This window comes from Rhopalosiphum padi, chromosome 2, assembly GCF_020882245.1.
Source record: "Rhopalosiphum padi isolate XX-2018 chromosome 2, ASM2088224v1, whole genome shotgun sequence".
Classification (NCBI taxonomy): domain Eukaryota; kingdom Metazoa; phylum Arthropoda; class Insecta; order Hemiptera; family Aphididae; genus Rhopalosiphum; species Rhopalosiphum padi.
Window position 1 is genome coordinate 88,842,680 of NC_083598.1, and position 17,886 is coordinate 88,860,565.

Sequence of the window (17,886 nt, forward strand, 5' to 3'; positions counted from 1 at the left end):
TGCTACTAACCGATATTATTGTGACATAACATAATATTATTGGATTCATAGTTGTACACAATATTGTAAACCTAAATAAATATAAATTTACTAGAAACTCTGAAACCTTTTCTATAGTTCAGTATAAGACGTTTATAATTTTCGTCTCATGTCTCATTAATTCGTTACAAATCAATTTTATCGTATTATACATTTTTGGATTAGGATTTTATTTTTTAAGTTCAACGTTTGTTTTTAGTAGGTAACACAATTTATAAATAGAAATTCAAATTAAATGACACGATTATCAATATCGTCTATATTTAATAACTGTTAACAGTGTTAAATGTTTATATTTCAATTTTAATTTTTCGTAGAATTGGAAAATAATGTAATTTACCATGTACAGTTCAACTCATAAATATATTTTATTATACGTAAAACATTCATACAAATTTATATTTATTCTAAAATTTAATTATTTTAACAATGTATCCTTCAAATAGAAGACAATGTTGATGAAAATGATGAAAACATTCACTGTAATTAATTTTGTCTTTCTGACAACTATTACATTTGACGTTTAATTCAACATCTTTTAATTATATTTACAAATTTTAAAACGCACTTGACACATGATTGTGTGTGTAATAAGATATTACAAAGGAATGATCTGAAGTCAAACGATGTAAATGCTTTTTTTTATCAATTTAAGATAAGTACTTATTACCAATTCTCATCAATATCAGAAAAAATGATATAATACAGGTCTATATTAAACATGATTTTTTTTTTTTATTATTATTTCAATGTCTGCTTGTTTATTTTTGTCAATGATTATTAAAGGTTAAAACACAAACCTTATAAGGTCTATGGTTTCAACATATCAAATAAATATATCTAAATATCATATATTTCTAATAAATTTATAAAGTACATTATTTTGTATCATTAAAAAATATATATATATAATAATAATAATAACAAATATTATATTTATAAGCATTAATAATTTCTTTGTTGGCCATCTAAATGTCTGCCCAATGGTGATTAAAAACAATTAATACATTACAATTCAATATCATTTTTAAAAATTACCACTTAACATTATAATTATTTCATCGTAGTACTTATTCGATACATTGAGTATTTGAACACATCGTGAACGATAAAATAAAATATATTAAACATGAAATAACTAATAACAATTTTAGTTTAGCAAGCTATTTTGGTGTTAGATTATTCAACTGTATAATACTATGTATATATAACCTAACATTCATAGGAAATATATTTAGATATTAAATGGGTACACTGTCTATAATATTTTAATGTGGACATCATATTGTTGTAAGCCAAATTATATTTTACGATATTTAAATTAAGTTGCTTTTGCGATTATTACATCGGCGTGAACAATATTATAAGTATTATTATTTATGATATGAAATTCTTTCATATTGATTGCATAATAGCTTTTTGGTATAAACTCTGTATACTATGATGTAAATTTATTACATTTAGGTACTCGGATATTATGCCTCTCTTGTTTTATATGACCGTTTAATTCAATGAAATTCACTACGAAAAATCCTAGGTAAAATCACATGATTTATTAGCATAAAAAATGATTAGGTGCCTACTCGAAAAATTTGTTTTTATGCTATTTTTTAAAACTATATAGACCACAAAATGTATACTGTCTTTCATCATGTAATATACATTAAATACAATGATATTTTTATTCATTAATCATTGATTAAATTTTATATAAATTATATTACTTAAAGGAACATAATATTAACTATAGTATTTTTATTTAAAACTTTAATGATGTTTATTCAAAAATAAATCATAGCAAGTTTTATATTTATAATTTATTGGTCAATATAGTGTTAACTATATAGTGTATACTTAATATGGTGTTTAGTGCTAAAATACTTTATATTCCATTATGTTTGCAAGCAATTCATTAGCAAAGCCTTAATAATATATTTATAGTATTAATTATTTTATAAATTGTAGTTTATCCGCTAAATCTTAGAAAAATTATTCTACAGTGTATTTAAATAAATCAAATTATGTATTGTAATTTACTTGCCTATATTATGCACTCAAACTTGTATGTTTAATATATGTGACAGTTCTGTTTTTAATGAAAGCAGAAACTCAAAAGTTTTTTTATCTCGTAGCCTCATTAACTACTATTAAGCTTCTGACGAGGGTCGGATAAAGACCGAAATATTTTTAAATCTTAATTCATCCCTGGACCCAAGCAGATAATGTAATACCTGACCTAGTTTTCCGAATAGCTGGCGTGGTCGGTAATAAATGATTTTTCGACGTTTTTCTACTCTCTTAAACCACTTCTTCGTTTAGTAGCTCACGACCCACTAATTTTTGAAAAATTTTCATTGCAATAACTTCGTATTTTAGCCATTGATCGGTGAAAATAACAAAACTATAAATAAGACGATCAAGTCGTCTTAAATTTCAAACTTATTGGTCAATAATGTTTGTTGGAAAATACTTTTTATAATAGAAAAATACTATAATCATCAATATTGATGGCAGTTTCTCGTGAAAAATTGGTTCTAGTACATAAAAAGTAAAAATTTAACAGTAGGTACTTTCTTTAAAATTAGATTAGGCTAAAAAAAAAAATACGGCGAATAAGAATATTTACATCAAACTATATAGTTTTACAAAAAAAATATTTTATTTCTATATCTATCAATAAAGAATAATTTAAATATTCACCAAATATATATATCAGTATATTCTATGGCATGATACAATTTTCAAAATATTTCGATTCTTTTTTAATTATATTTTATAAATATTCTTAAATTAATATATGTTTTTAAGTTTTTTCTTTAATTGTTGATAAACAATTAAATGCTGGCTAAAAATGTAATACAAGGTTTGTCATAAATGTTCGATTTACCTAATAAACAATATCGAATATTTAAATAGTCACAATATTTTTTTATAATTGTTTAAAGTTAGAATATTTTGACGGAAATCGTATAAAGTCCAAAATATCCCCCCCCTATTTTCGTAACGACTTTCGCGTTAAAACTTATCGTGTATTAAATGCATTTTCAAAATATAAATTAATTTTAAACTATTTTACCATGAAACTATTCACATTGTTTAACGGTCAGGTGATTTAAACTCAAAATATAAAATAACAATAATACAAAATTATATGAAAATACTATAATAATAATTAAATATTAATAATATTATATATTAAATGTTTTCAAAAAAAATTAAATTATACTGCCTTAATACTAACTACTAATAGTAAAAAAAAAAATACTTTTATAGCATTATCAAAAAACATATTATGATATACTCAGTGATATAGTTTGATAGATCAAATTGTATTTATAATCAGTGATGTACCAATCAATAAACTCAAATTTAACATGTCTAATACAGTGATCCACTCGTCACCTAATATATTACAGAGCAATACCCACTTGCGCACCGTTTTTATTACACAAATATTAATTATAACTTTAAATTTCGATATTATTAACTATTCTAACATTTAATAACTATATATTTTATGTATAATGTACACCTATTTATGTAACAATTTAAATAAATATGAATTATGATTTCATCATATAAGAATGTATCTTATAACTATTAATCATAATTTATGATCCGTAAAAAAAATAAAATTTGATACGAGTGTCTATCATAACTTATATAATTTATCTCTTTATAATTAATGACTTTTATTTTAGAAAACATTTTTCAACATTAACCTTTAACTTAATATATCTAATTTATAACAATTTATAACCAATTTCATTTTATATAATATATAAATACTGCTGGTGATTTTTATATCTCTATAATAGTTATCCAACGTACAATTTTAAAAATATTTGAAATATTAAAAAAAAAAAAAAGGTGGGCAATAGTAGATATAGTATAGTAGAGATGGAGAGTAGGTCTCTATAAGGGATGTTTTTTTAATGCAATGACAGGTATCATTGTATATGAAAAACGATTCTGAACGGAGATGATTTGTGAGTCCAAGATAATTATTAGGCTATAATATTATATTATTACCTATATTTAAATTGTAATATATTGTTATTTTACGCGATCTCGTAAAAAATTAAATTTCATACAATTACGAGTATAAATTTTTTTTTTATTGTCGCTAGAATTTTTTTACAATTACTTAAAGGAAAACTAATGGATATTGGATAACCTTGTATTGGATTTTTTAACCTTAGGTGTACATCACAAAAATGTTACGAATTTTCAACTTCAAAATTACTTTAACAACATTTTCGCGATTTTGTTATACGTCGTAAACATTTGAACTTTAAATGCTTATAAACAAAAATTGTGACCAACGATTTTTGATTTTTTTTTCTAAGATAAGTACCGACTTATAATAAATCTTGTATTAAATTTTAAAGATTTTTTTGAATTGCCAAATTTTTTTTTATCGGCATTTATAGAAAAAAAAATTAGAAAAATCATTTCAATTGTTTATAAATAGTTTAAAAAAATTCAAAATATTTTGAAAATTTAAACGTAAATAGATAACGCTAATATAAACATTTGGTAAAAATTTAAAGTATTTCCATTGATTCGTTTTTAAGTTACAGTATAATAAAAAAAAAATCGATTTTGTCAAAAACTGATTACCTATGCGTAAAAATTCCCATTTTCCGTTACTTTTTTAATGTTTTTCCTAACGTTTTTGAAAATTACTAGATGAATTTTCCTTTTCAAAGAGAGACTGAAGTCAAAAATCAAAGTATTTTTTCTACTCCAAAACGTGATGACATACACAAAAATAAAAAAAAAAAATAAAAACATACATCATTGTAAAATCAATACATTCTTTACTCCTTTCAGAATCTAAACAAAAATTAGAAACTTAGTGTTTTTGAAAAACTTTATTCTTATACAAAGATAAGTATTTATTTTAGTTAAAATATAACGAATATAAATGTATAAATACATCTATATTCCAGTATGATTAAAATCATTTGTTAAAAATAGCATAATAAAAAAAAAATGAAAGAAGTGACTCTAAATTTCTAATTTATCCATTTAACTTGTTTTTTATATTTATTTATTTATTTTTTGGGTTATCTCCATTATTTTTAAAAGTACACTTACTAGGACTTTTCCAACTTTTGACCCTCAAAAGTTTAAAATCCGATTTATTTCTAGAGATCACTCTCAAAGTTGAGATTGAAGCATTATTTCTACTGCAAAAGTATATTTAGACAAAAATACGCATATCATCACTATATTATATCAACGCTTAGCTCAGAATCTAAAAAGTCTAACTAGGACAATTATTTTAATTTACAGCACTCAAAAATATCTTCTTTCACATTTAAAATTAAAAAATAATTCACCAAATGTATTTCAAAATAAAGTTTAACAATATTTAATTTTAATTTTTAACAAAATCTTTTAAACATTACTAGTTTTGAATCGTATACAATACATATTAATAAATTTAAAATTTAAATGTGTAACTTTTATGTCTAATTTCCATAAGACATTTTGATTTTCGAATAATAATTTCAATTTATATATTATATGTATAATATACGATATTTATTTTAACTTAAATGGATCTTCAGCTCATCAATATTAATTTAATTTACATTATATTTTACGTATACTAAATTTTATATCTAAAATCATTATACTTGTTAACTGATATGAATATAATATTTGTTTTACTCTGTCATTTTTTCTTCAATGCAAAGAATAAAATAACCCGTTTGATTAATTGAAAAATAGTACTTACATATAAATTATTATAAATTAATGTGTAATGTAGAAAATGTTTTTATAAATATACTTAATATTCAACAGAGAATTTATGTAAATCAAGTGTCCGCCATTTGTTTTGAAATTTCCCATAAGCTTGACTTGACAGCACTTTTTTTGAAAACACCACCGCTGAAATCAAATTCATGTCACACATTTTTACTATTAAAAGCTTATTTTGGATTTTTCAAATGGACCGAGAATGTTGGGATTTATTTTGACAGTACACATACATATAAGATAGTAAAAAAAATACTATCACATGCAGTATATTCATTATTAATTTTAATATAATAATAATTGTATCACTTTAAAGGTATATCGGCGAATAAATATAATTGTTATTAGGTATAAGAAAATTAATTATTTTTGAGTAGTAAAATTAAACACGAATTATTATTGAATTGTATTACTTCGATATGCTTAAAACTGAATTGTACGTGTTTAAGTGTGGTGCAAAAAAATGTATACAAAGCTATAATAAATTGCTCACAAATGCGTAATTAAACTTAAAATTAATGAATGATTATCTTACCTTAACGTAACTTAATCCGTATGCATAATATTGATTCTGAAACTGATACAATTCTAACACATGATATTTTTTTTCTTGAGCGATGTAGTACATATTTTATATTTTGGTTTATCGTTCATTTTTTTTTTTATCACTCAATTCTATTTGAAATTATTATCAAGTAAAGCAGATCTAGCTATAATTAAACGTCCTCACGAGAAAACACCATATTATATTAAATGATTTCAAAAACTTTCCCATTCTCATCACAAATATATTAAACTGTCACAAACTTTCATTAGTGAAATAGATAAAATAAACAATATATAATATATGTACACGGGACTAGTAATGTAATGAATATTTTCTGTTTAGGTTTGTTATGGTAATAACAAGATAAATTATTTGTTTCGGTTCTTTTAAATAGAAAATCAAGAGTCAGATTCTGTTATGTTATAATATATTTTGTCTAAATAAAAATAAAAAAATTCTGAAAATACACACGATCAATCTTTATAAGTATACTTATGTTTGAATGAAAAATATTTTGTTATAAGAACACATTAATAAAATGCTGAAATTTTCGTTCAACTGAATTTGGTCATGAGAGACTCCAACTTTACTAATAATTTATTCAATATTTTACAGTAGTCTAGGTAAATTCCAAATTCCAAATACATATAATAATTATATAATTTAATAATTTTAATTATTTCAATATACAATAAAAAATTTAAATTAAGTTTGATTCTACATATATAAATATGAAAAAATAAGTTGGTATCATTAGATTCTGATTATGATTAAAGTAAAGCATCTTGTGATAGACGTGGTTTCAATCGATTATTTTTGGGTTTTTTTTTCAATTTCGTAATGAAGAGATTTTTTTAAAGTTAAATTTTCTGTAAAACGTCTTTATTTGTTCTTTGATCCAATCGGTCTTGTATGCTATTTACTGGTATAGTTTTGAAGTTGCTTATTACGCATACACCAATGGGATTTTTTAAGCTATTCCAAGAAATTTATTTAGTATTATTTGCAGCTTATTTATTTTTGTTTGAGTACGGCATCTTGTTCTGGAATACGTATTTTAGGAGTAGTTTTATGACTGATGTATAGAATATTACTGAATATACGTATCACATCTAAAATTTGCATTGATGAGCTACGGCTTACAAGACGGTAAATGATTTTGAAAACGTGTGTGGTATAATGAGCTTGCGGTTATGTTTTTATTGATGTTTATTTTCAAACTAAGTTTTTTTATGATAGATAATTCTATGGTGTTTAGTTGACTAGTTTTTATTGATCATTGATTTTAGTTAAACATTAAGTAATACTCGATAGATATCGGATCCCATTATTCGTACTGGAAAGGTATGTTTTGCAAAAAATTATAAGTATATTGCTGAAATAAGTTGGTTGGTTTAATTTTTCTTGTTCGTGAAGTTCTTGGTAAAAAAACGTTGTCGAAAGCTATATTTGTGTCAAAAATGGTTGATGATATGTACTGTGTATAATTTGTCTTCAAATTCATTCACTATTGAAATGCGATATAGTTGATGTTATGTACGCAATGGGGGGTTGTAATCCAAACTGATGAGATATAATATTGTTTTTTAGAGTTTAATATTATATGAATCCCTTTAGTCAATATACTTTTATAGTAATATCTTCACTTTTTTTTTTAAATAATATTCATCTATAACCTTTGCGTATATTATTCTACAATTATAAATTCGTATTAAATATAAAAATCAATTTCTAATTTTTCTAACATAAGTCATAAAGTATAGTAACTACCTATGACAAAAATGTAATTTTAAACTAGTATGCAATACTTTAAATTATCCAAGTCGAATTTACCGTTTTAAAAATTGTTATTTTGCCAATGATATTAGTAAAAAGTATTTTGAATGACAAAAAAAAATAATATTAATTATTGTAAATCATTTTAATTTTAATGTCTAATTTAAGTTGATCTATTGTTACTCTATAAATCATTTTCACAAGCTATTAAGGTTTATTTTTTATTATTAATCAATTAAAAAGGATAATTGAGGATCCGTGATATATTAAATAATTTTATTTAACTGCATATTTTTGTTTCAATTAAAGAAATTAAAACAATAATTACATTTTTAATTGATGTTAGTGTTTATAACATATTAATAATTCAATTCAAGTTTAGAACAAAAGTTTGAGATATCCTATTGCAATTCATCAAAACTTCATGGTTTCAATTACCTTGTACATAAAAATTATATATAATTTATGTCAGATCGCGAATTAAGGACAAAAATTAACATTCGTTTTTTTAAATTTTTTATTTGTTTGTTTAATAATTGTATTATTTTAAACCACAAAATTTTCATTATGAACAGTCCGGAAATTTCTGAAAGTGCCAACCCTAATCCAAAGTATCACTTGTTGCCTTTTTATATTTTGGTGTTAACTTTCGTTTTTAGGTTGTTTTATTGTGTTAAAATGGGACCCAAACACTTGAAATGTGTAACCCTTTTAAATATGCTACGTTATGCATCCATGAATTTCCCCAGCTTACATTCTTTATCCATTTGAATTTTAACAATATATTCCGTTTGTTCGTTATTGATTCACAATTCGACCTTTGCTGTTATCTCCAAACATAACTTGCATATTTGTCTTACTTCTCCTTCGTTATTCCCTATTAAAGCTATGTCATCAGAAATATGCCAGGAAATTTGTACTTGAATTTTCTAGTACTATTTCGTCATTAACATTCATATGTAAATATGTAATGGAGAAAATACATCCCTTGTTTTATGCTTGTGGTAACTTTAACTGGGTGTAAGCACCTCTCTTATTCTCTCATAAGAAAATAGAATGCCGCAAAATTCGATTATGCCACATTATTTCTAGTCATCATAGATTATATCATATACTATACCTAACCTTAATCCTACACGATAAACCATATTTTTTTTTTTTTTTTTTAGAATTAAACAAACAAATAAGGTAATATAAGATTTACTTCAAATAACTAGAAACAATATATAAAATTAGACAAACGAAACCGTTTCCAAATTTTCGCTGGGCTAATTATTTACTAAAAATTACTTTTTCTTCAAAAATATTTTTAGATATTAAAAAACTATATCAATCAACAGTCTCAATACTTGGAAATACAATCATTCATATCAAAAAATTAAATTTATTTTAAAAAATCTACTTTTTTAGCTCTGAAATAATAAATTATATATATGTATATACAATGCGCGTATGCGTGTATTATGATTATATTCGTAATATAAAGATATTTATATACTAACTATACAGTATACTTATAGAATACTAATAATAATAATAATATGTTATAAAATATTTTATAAATACCTTTAGATATTTAGGATAATTTGAATGATATTTTTTAATATTTTTACGCCATTCGATTATATAAGGGTTTTTAATTTTTAATACAATCAACATAAATAATATTTACTTAAGTAAAAATATCAAAAATCAATGTATTATGAATTACGTGATATTTATTTGATTTTAACTATAATTAATCATTAATATCAATTCATTAGCCAAGCTCTAGGACCGAATAGCGAAAACACATTGAACATGTTAGCCTTCCTCAAAAAATCTGATTGTACACTAAAATTTAAACCTACTGTTAAGAAAATTGTAATATAAATGTAAATAGTAACTATATATAATCAACACCATATAAATATTGTAATTTTAACCAATACTTTGTAATTTAACCAAAAACTAATAACCTTTGTTTTTGATGTTTTTTTAAGTTCAATTAAAAAAAGAAAAAAAAATTCATTAGCTGGTTACATATTGATTTTTAGTTATTTTTCAAAATGTTATGAGACTAAATATTCGGTCATCATACTGCCTATTGTTTCATCTCCATCACAACGGTATTTTCATGTATTTCATTTTTTTCTGCTTTAAAAGTTTTTAATGTAAATTTTGGACCGTGACACTAAGAACAAACTTTTCTGAACCAAACACTATATCAGATTTTTATACCTATACGGATTAAGTTTTTCTACTGTACTTTCGCAGACCTTATAAAATTTAAAATTTAAAAATATAGTCACCACCATTTTTTTATTAAAATAGTTATGTTTGAATATTTTATATTATTTCGGTGATTCCTTTTTCAGTTGCTCAGCTCTAAATTGTAAAATATTAATAAACAAATAAATAAAAATACTATTAAAAATACTTATAATATGTAATGTAAAAGTAAATAAATATCAATGGTATTTGTAAGAAGGTACATTAGGTATACCCAGTTTCACAACTAGGGGGGGGGGGTGCAAAAAGATCTTTAGCACCCCGTGTATAGGTCTAGTTGCGCCTATATGGGTATACACCTATTATACATTCTAAATAATATTTATTTATTTATTTTTATTGTACACTAGTCATCTCAGTGGGGCCCAGTATTCATTATGTATATGAAATTCAATTAAATAAATAAATAAAAATAAAACAACCTAATTAAATGATTCATAATAATTATTATTATGTATTAAATAATTATGTAGGTATATAACTAACAAATAATAAGTAAAAACAAAGTGATATTTAATATTTAACCTATTAATTATAATTAAAAATTATTTTAATCACTATTGAACATTTATAATAAATCTACTGCTTCTAATTTATCAATAATGTGTGTACCTATTTTACCTAATAACTATATTATTTAGATTAACTTTTAATTTATTAAATACAAGTCTTTTAAAGAAAAATTCAAAGTTGCAAAAATTGTAATTATTTTCTATCCTCTAAAAAATCAATACTGTTGAATAATAATAAAAATGTCGGCTGTATAAAAAAAAAAACTTATTGGTATCAATGGTATAATCACCACGTTATGAAATTAAATTTAAAAGCAATGACAAATTGTTGAATTAAAAAAAAAACAATTATAAGTGGAGCTCGGTTTAAAATGGAATTGGTGATACTACTAAATTTTATATCGTAAAAAAAATGTTATACAATATTTTTGGTAATATTTATTTATTTTCAAAAATACTAAGTAATGAAACATTAACTCCTAAAACTCTTACATAAACTTTATTTTTGATTTTAAAACATACTAGGTATTTTAAACTTTTTGAGCACTTCTTCATTGTATTAAAATTAATTCATAAATTCACAAACTACGATAATATGAATAATATAACATTTTCAATAATAAAAGATTCTTTGAGAGAACGTTAAATAATAATTTATAGTAGTAAATAAAAATAAAAATACGTAATAAAATGTTTTTAGTGATGCTTATAAATTTAATAATTTATGAATGAATTAGGCTGGCAATAAAAATGTTATATCCTATATTAAAAAATATAGTTATAACAGATAATAAGTCTTTAGATAATAATTATAATATAGTCATTTTGAAATGCATCAACATTTTTAGTTTTATGATTTCATCTAAAAACCAATTATTTGGAATAAGAATATTATTTTAAATACAATCGTTGGATATAATAGTTAATAAACAAAATAGGTCGTATGCTATGGAAAATAAATTTTGAAATTGTTTGCCAAAGCAATAAATAAAAATATTTGCATCCATATTAGTTAGCTATACACATTACACACCCATATAAAGTAATATAATTACATTCTAAATCAAAATTGAGTTATTTGGTTAAGTATGTAAAACTAGGAAGTTAGTAGGTAACTCAATTATTTTACTTAATCAGAATAACGTTAACTTATTTTAATAATTACAAGTAATCGTTTATGTACTCAACTCCTGAAAATAATATAATATTTTGCGATTATTAGATAATATATTATTATATTCTTTAAGATCGATTTAGTGAATACATTTATGTTCCAGAAAATTTAAAGTTATGAAACTATGCGAAACATTGTTTTTAATATTAATTGTGCAAATATAAATAAACGCCAATGTTCAAAAATAAAATTTAAAAGCTACAAAATATGTTAGGTAATTATATTGATTTGTTTAAAAAAACATATGACTCAATGATGTTGCTGAATTTTCATCCAATTTTTTATTCAAGTTATTTTGCAAAAAATTCATCTATCAGCGTCGTTCACAGAAAAAAAATACTCAGATAAGTCTACAGTTTGTAGTGTAAGTCTATTATTTAATTTCAATTTTCAGTTTATTTTTAAAAATTAACATAATATAACCTTCAAATCATAAATTATTTAGAATGTTGGTGTAATTCAATAATTTGATTTTAGTGCACTTAAATTACCACCGCCTCTTCATATACCTTATATATTTCAATTTATAATTTACTTTTAGTCATTATTTTCCTCAATAGTTGCATTTAATTATTATTAAAATTTTACATGACTCATTTTCGAAACACATGCTGTATTATTACGGTATACACCATTATACTTAATGCATTTTAGATTCCAATAACAGGTAGACATTAGGAACAGTATAGTTTTATAATATTTTTTCGATGCTTATAATGTTACCCTATCTCAAAGTTAAAACGATATATATAAATTTACATAAATATAATATATACGTACAGTATACTTAATTTTAAATTGCTATTTTATTTTGATTAAAACCTATATACAGTTTACAAACTTTATATTCAATCCAAAACTAGTCAACATGATTTCATCATTACATATTTCATGTATCTATATTTATAATCTAATGTCAGTTTTCAATACTTAAAAGCTTTTATGTTATCATGAATTACAAAATAAATATAGGTAAGTGAAATATAATAACATTTTTTTTCAATAAATATATAATAATACATTTGTCAATATTGGTTTATTTACTTCGACTTATGAATTTATGATTGATCTATATATATACATCTATATATCAATACATAATATATTCTTTGAACATCCGTTTTAAATGATATAATAAAATATACAAAGTAGAATGTTATATAGAACGTTAAATCAACATCCTTGCTCAGTTCAGAATCTAAAATATTTGTACAGTAAATTAATATTAGGTATCCAAATAGTTATAAGGATTTTATTTTTATTTTGTCGTTTTGATAAATATTATTCAATATGAGACTTATGAAGAAAGTTTAATAAAACGAAGAAGGGGTTGCAAATACTGGAATTCGCATATTTTCATAAATCTAATAAAAGTTTTTACAATACACTAGGGAAGAGCAAAAATAAATTATAACATTTTCAGATGTACAGAAGTCGTTGAATGCTAAAATATAACATCTTTATATTTTAATTTATAGCCAGAATATTTGATAAACTTTGATTATTTATTAAATTATAAGATATTATTAAAAATGCATCAAATTTATTTAATACGCAAGTTTGAAATATATACCATAACAAATGTGTAGGTATATACAAAATTTAATAAAATCCTAAAGAACAATAAAATACTTATAAATTCAAATGAAAAAAAGTCGTCTAATGGTGACGCCGTCACATTAATTTAAATTACAAAACATTATTCAGTAATTAAAATAGATTATAACAATACAACCCTTCGAGATGTCTTCTAGGGACATTTAATAGAAAGTTGGATTAAAGTTAAGAAATTACGTATTACATAGGTTTGAGATATCTCGTCTTTATAAATGGTATAAATGTAGAATATAACTCAATTTAATTGTAACAAGACAAAATACTAAGGATATAAACATGTACACGTACATTATTTTAGACAAACAATGTCTTCAAAAGGTAATATAGTTGAAAAAAATGAAATATTAAATTAATGTAATTTCTAGAAGTAAATATATCACATTATTATTATGCACCATTATTGTCCTACATAAAAAAAAAAAATTAATTAAATATATTATTTTTTTAATATTTCTGTGTTCTGTCATAATGTTTGTTATACATAAAATTTTAATTGAAATGGAATATTTCTAAGGGAATAATACGTAATAACTAATTACGAGTATATTATTATGTATAATAAAAGTTAGATATATTATTTATTAAATTAGGTATTTATCGTATTGGATATTTATCATGTTTTGACCACCAAACATATTATTATCATATAACCGTTTTTTATAAGTATATATCATTGCTTATTAATAAATAAAAAAATATATATATTGGTTTAATGTGGCTTATATATATCGCAGTTTCTTGTGCTTTAGTTTTGTAATCATTTTAATGTAATATAAATTTAATAAGTCTTCTACCTTGACAATTTATATGCCTCTTTAAAGTAAAAACACAACAAATTTAAACCTCCTCCAAAACTAAAGTAAACAGAGACACTTTAAGTGCTTATAATTTTATCGGACTTTTGTGTATAGGTATAAAAACTTAGTACGGCCAACTCGTATTTTATGTCACCGGTGACTTGTGTTTACGTGCACCAAATTTCCCAATCCACTCTGCGCACAGTCGTGCAGAAACTAAGATAATGACTTGCGCTAATACTGTTTGTATACCTACAGTATTGGTTGGTATTGTGATATATCATTATGTATTATGTTTTCATTAGAAATGTTTGAAATTAATTAGCTATGTAGGTATATACTCTTGATAACAGATAAATATATATTTCCCATTAACGGCGGCAATTACACCCAATGTGAGATAAGTTGTAACCATCAATAAACCGTACTTGATAATACAGATTTATTGTATACACCGTACACTGATTATTTTACTTGTCGTATTTTTAACTTCTTATAAGTAATCCCGAATCGAACATTGATAAAAAAAAAAGTGTCTTTAATTTTTTTAATTAATATAAAACCGTACACAATGTTACGTAAAAGGACATTTGGACACGGTTATTTGTTTGCTCTGATAGACCACACACATTAAACACATGAAATCGGTAGTATTCTATTTGCAAGGCACTGATCGATCAAGCGATTTGATACAAATGTTAAAAACATTTAATTTCATTAGAAAATCTACTCGATGATAACATTTCCACTAATGTATTTGTGTAGGTATTTAACCTCTCATAGTTAAGATTTTTTTTGTTGATAATATTAGTTATTAACGTTACTTCCTACTTAAATAACAATGCTAGTGAAAATATGATGACACTATTACTACAAAGAACGTATTTCTAATTCAATTTTTGTATAATTATTTTCAACAAAAGCACTATATAATATACATTATGCATATAGGAACAAATAATGACCATTACAATCATACAATTATTTATATATTATATATTTTTATTTCGATGGTTTTTTTTCTCAGAATCCAGTTATTCTTAACTTATTTTTAGGGTACATATTTTTCTTAAACTTATAAAAATGATCAGTAGGTTTATTACGTTTATTATAATATGACGTGTGATGTATACGAAATGTTTCTTTTAAGACCTAATATTAATTTTATAACTCATTATATTGCTGTGTAAACGCCTTGTATTGGCCACTATGTATACATAATTTGTAGTATACAAACTGTTTGTCTGTTTGTGTTTAATAACATTATTTTACCGAACAAAAACAACGATAATATCATAAAGGTGCTATAAGAATAGGTATGAGTTGTTGATTATAATATATACGTTTTGTTATGAACATAATAATATATATAGTTGTTATGCTGTAGTATATAGATTTTGCATTTGTATATCTTATAAAACTTTCATTTTAAATCAAGAGAAAATGAAGAAATATTTGGAAATATTATTGTTGTTTAAGGTGGCTTAACATGATATCTTCACCTTATCATCGTCTAGGTATAATTTTCTATACTTTATTCAGTACCTAATAATAATATATTATTTTAATTATATCCATTGTATATGCCATATATTGTATAGATACCACTCGTTTATTTAATATACATTATAGAATGTTTATCTAATTTTGATTAATAGACTTGATAGCTATAGCTTATAGACTAAAAATATTTAACTAAATCACTTAAAATGACAAAAATATATTTGATATTTAAACTTTGGACCGTTTAAAAATCGAAAATAAAAAAATTAATTTGTAAAGTTAAAACAATCATATAATTTTTTAAATATTCCATATCCTTAAATAGAGTTTTTAAGATTTAACTAAACAATTTGGCATATTCATAAATAGTTCCCAGTTCGTTAATATTTTGATGTTATAATCAGCCAGATTTCATATTACGTATTTTATCGATGCAATCATGATAGCAGCTACTGAGCTAACTTATTCTTTAATTCTTCCGACGCGCTGACGCCGAGGTGACCAGCTGCAGTAGTTGAAAAACGAGCGTTGGGGTATAAATTTCAACCCAGAATCGTGACCATGGTTTTGCGTAGGCTGGTGGTGTGGTGTAGATGTCATTAAACAAGAATTCGCCACAAAACAACGGGTTAATTTGGGTCCGTATGGAAATGAAAGCAAAAAGGATCGATACATGGAAGGACCTTTACCAGAGATGGAGGGTAGGCGCCGTATGTCAATGAAAAAAAGTCTCTTTTAGGCACCAACCATACCCCTATATTTAATTAAAATACTCAGCACATTTTTTTATTTATTTTCTAAATATGTCAAACTAACATAATGAGTTTAAGTCTTAAATATATTTTTATTTTTTTTTTGTCTAGATCGTCATTTTAGATTCTGAATGGACGCTAAGATTATGATATTTTTAAAATTATTTGATGTTTATCCCAGAAATATAATTTTTGTAACCTAAACTGAATGATCGTCTTTAATACATTTACTATTACAAATAGTGACGAAAGATATAAATAGCCATGGAAATCGTTAAAATATTTTGTTTAATAACCTAACCTAACGGTTAAATGGAAACAGTAGTAAGATTTTTATGAGGTTTTTAAATTCACTAACGATCGAGAGTAGATTGTAGACACTAAAATGTATATTAAAAATTATATTGATTTATCAAATTACAATTATTAGTATTAAATTTAAAATTAGCATGAATTCAAAACATACTTGCCTGTATATCGTAGGAACTCGTATTTAACTTATTATTTTAACCTACGATTATTGATACAATTCAGTTTTATAACTGCTTGATAGGTAGTTATTAAAATCAGAATAACTCCCAAGTTTCAACTCTAGAATATAGGAGAACCGAAGATTGTATTGATTTAACAATTATGTAGCTTTCTTTTTTTTCTATAAAGATGCTTTTCCTAGCAATAAAAACTGTGTAAAAGTTGCGGCTATATCTGTTACCTACCTATCTATATATTTAAAATCGAGTATATAGTTGGTCCTTAAGAGGGTTTTTTTTTTTTTTATATTTTGTCAATAAATTCTATGAGCGCTCGAAAAAACTGTTTTTAAATTCATCCTTCAACCTGAATTTTTTTTTGTAGATTTCCCTTATAATGAAGTGGGAAAATAAATAATCATTAGAATATTAAAAAAATATACCTCTTAGGTTATAAAAAAATACAATAATTCCAATCTATAATATTTAATCACAAAATTAATACTAAAAAAAACCAACTTAGCCTAAATATATACATATATATTTATTTAAATTAATATCAAACAAATTATTGGATGTCACTACGAAATACTCGCGTGGGAGACCCAGGGTTATCTTAGTATACACATTTTCCTAATGATATAGGTACATTAATA

General features: G+C 23.5%; 1 protein-coding gene across 4 annotated transcripts in view; it reads left to right on the plus strand.

Moving 5' to 3' along the window:
• LOC132920758 (uncharacterized) overlaps positions 1-17,886 on the plus strand; it is a 181,129-nt gene that overhangs the window by 132,584 nt on the left and 30,659 nt on the right. The window lies entirely within an intron of this gene.